General features: G+C 45.8%; 2 long non-coding RNA genes across 2 annotated transcripts in view; one reads left to right on the top strand and one right to left on the bottom strand.

Moving 5' to 3' along the window:
* LOC109290803 overlaps nucleotides 1-1,959 on the top strand; it is a 40,850-nt gene extending 38,891 nt beyond the window's left edge. The window contains exon 3 of the long non-coding RNA XR_002095686.1: nucleotides 1,847-1,959. This is a non-coding gene — a long non-coding RNA (uncharacterized LOC109290803). The remainder of the gene's footprint in view (nucleotides 1-1,846) is intronic.
* On the bottom strand, nucleotides 391-1,854 carry LOC109290804. Its single transcript, XR_002095687.1, has 3 exons — nucleotides 1,654-1,854; nucleotides 1,236-1,238; nucleotides 391-404 (listed from the first exon to the last, which is right to left on the bottom strand). It is a non-coding gene; the product is annotated as an uncharacterized LOC109290804 (long non-coding RNA).
* Nucleotides 1,960-2,362: the final 403 nt, after the last annotated feature.

Here is a 2,362-nt window from a genome sequence, read left to right as displayed (position 1 = left end):
ATAGGTTGGCTTTTTCCTGGGTGTCAGTTGTCAGTTGCCCCATCTGGTTCAGCAGGGGTCCAATGTTGCCCTTGCTTTTCTCCCGACTCCCCACATATCTGAAAAAGGACTTTTTATTGTCCTTGATGCTCGAAGCTAGTTGGAGTTCAGTTGCAGCCTTGGCTTTCCTGGTTTGCTCCCTGCAGGACTAGACCAGTGCAGAATAATCCTCCTTGGAGATGAATCCCATCCTCCATCCTTTGCAGGCTTTTTTTTTTAGCCTCAGGAGGTCTGCGAGGTCCCTGGAAAGCCAGGGGGGCTGCTGTGCCCTCTTGCTGCCTTTCCTTTGAGATGGAATAGACTTAGCCTGTGCATTCAGTATTGCTCCCTTGAGGACCAAACACCCGTCTTGAACTGCCCTCTCCCTGGGGTCATGGTTCCTTAGGGCCTGATTGACAAGCATCCTGAGCTTGTCAAAATTGGCTTTTCTGAAGTCAAGGACTTCCGTGTTGCTGACTGACTTGCCAGCTTTACGGCGGATGGTGAAGGTGATCAGCTCATGTTTGCTGTCACTCAGCTTCCCATCGATCACCAGGTTGCTGAGCAGGTCATCCCCTGTAACCAGTACCAGGTGGAGCAGCACTTTGCCTCTCATTGGCCCATAGACTTCTTGAGTCAGGTAGAGGTCATCCACATACGAGAGGAAGCCTTGCGAGCACTCGGATTTTGCTGAGTGGTCCTCCCATGAGATGTCTGGGTAATTGAAGTCATATAAGTTCTTGGAAATAATAAAACATAATTTCAACACCAAAAAACTCATCAAGATCCTACAGACTGCATGCAGCAGCTCACTCACCCTCACCAACAGCTATGAGAGGGTTAACATTGGCTTCTGCCTTTGCTGCTTGCAACTGGAGGGCAAAGGAGCAGGCATTTTGGCAGCTATGAGTCATTGTGTCTGCTTGCCCTATTCCACTCTGCCTATTCCAGCAAAGAAAAATCAGCTTCCCTGCTTAAGACATGCACCCATTTTGGAGGGCTGATTTTGAAGAAAAAGTTGCATGTAATATGCGAGTTAATATCGTATTTATTACAGTGCATAAAAAAATGTGACTGGAAAACCTTTTTTAAAACAAACAGGAAAAAATTCATGAATAGTCATAATATAGTATTATAATTAATGAGACGCTTGAGCCTAATGGTTCTTGCAAATATCTATCAAGTGAAAGTCCATAGCTAAATAGCTTTCACTGCACTGCCTCAGCTAACCTATGGGGAGATGGCATGGCTGAGCCACCAACCTGGGTAAGTGAGGAAACGGGGCACATGCTGAAGCCTAAGTCAGTGCTGCTGTTCCAGGCAGGGAACCAAGGCGCACACACTTAGGAAATTAGCATAAAGTGTCACTGTTTTACATAAAGGCAAAAGCCACAATCTATTTTATTCAATAATTAAACTGGTTTCCAGTAACCCCAGATAATTGCACAGTTGCTATACCCAGTCTTATCTACCCAGTCACTATTAGCTGTTTTTAGGTCTTGTAGTAGCCACAGTTTTATAGCACACTGTATTTCCCTCTGCAGGGAACTGGGAGCCCACTGATGCTCCTGACTCTATGGCTGAAAGATTTTGAAAGATCTGGGACAAGCCTGGGGATAAACTTGATCCCAGCACCACTGCTGCTTCCCAGTGTGTCCTGGAAACAGAGATGCATGAGGCAGTTCCATATTGCTGGCACCCGGGAAAGGATCTTGCAGCAGCCTGGTGAAGAACCACAGATCTGGGGCCTCTCCCAAATCATTCCCTCTACTTGTACCCCCTGTTGGTTCTGTCATCCCTACTTAGAAAGCACTTTTTGTTTCCACAGAGACAGAATGCAACTGAAAATTTCATTTCTGCCTGAAAATGTTGAACCTGGAGACCACAAATGTTCCTCTTCTTAAAGCTGCTCACAACAAGAAAGTCTCCCTGAATCTTCTACTTTTATTTCATTGATGCTTGTATAGCACTTTTCCTCTAATGACTTTCACTACATCCCTAACCCTGGAAAAACATTTGTGCCTTACTCAGGTGATGAATCTCACAGACTTTAAAGGGACTAATATGGAAGTACTTTGTCAGGTGCACTGCTATGGCACTGACAGCATCAGATGGAGTAAGCTGTGTCCTACAAAAACGCATGCCTGTCTGAACAAGTGGTCTGTAGCCTGCCCTGCCTTCTGCCTAACTTCAGACTAACATGGCTAACTACCCACTTTGCATTCAGCACATCATCCTCAAGGCATCTGTGCTAATGGCACTGAGGGTTCATTATGGCCTTGAGTGCCAGTGAATCCTTCACAGTGCCTCCACATCTTCGTGATGTTCAAACATCACTGCATCT

This window comes from Gavialis gangeticus, unplaced genomic scaffold (genome assembly GCF_001723915.1).
Source record: "Gavialis gangeticus isolate Ggan-Ray unplaced genomic scaffold, GavGan_comp1, whole genome shotgun sequence".
Lineage (NCBI taxonomy): Eukaryota > Metazoa > Chordata > Crocodylia > Gavialidae > Gavialis > Gavialis gangeticus.
The sequence above is the reverse complement of the archived record's forward strand: the minus strand, read 5'-3'. Positions and strand labels throughout refer to the sequence as shown.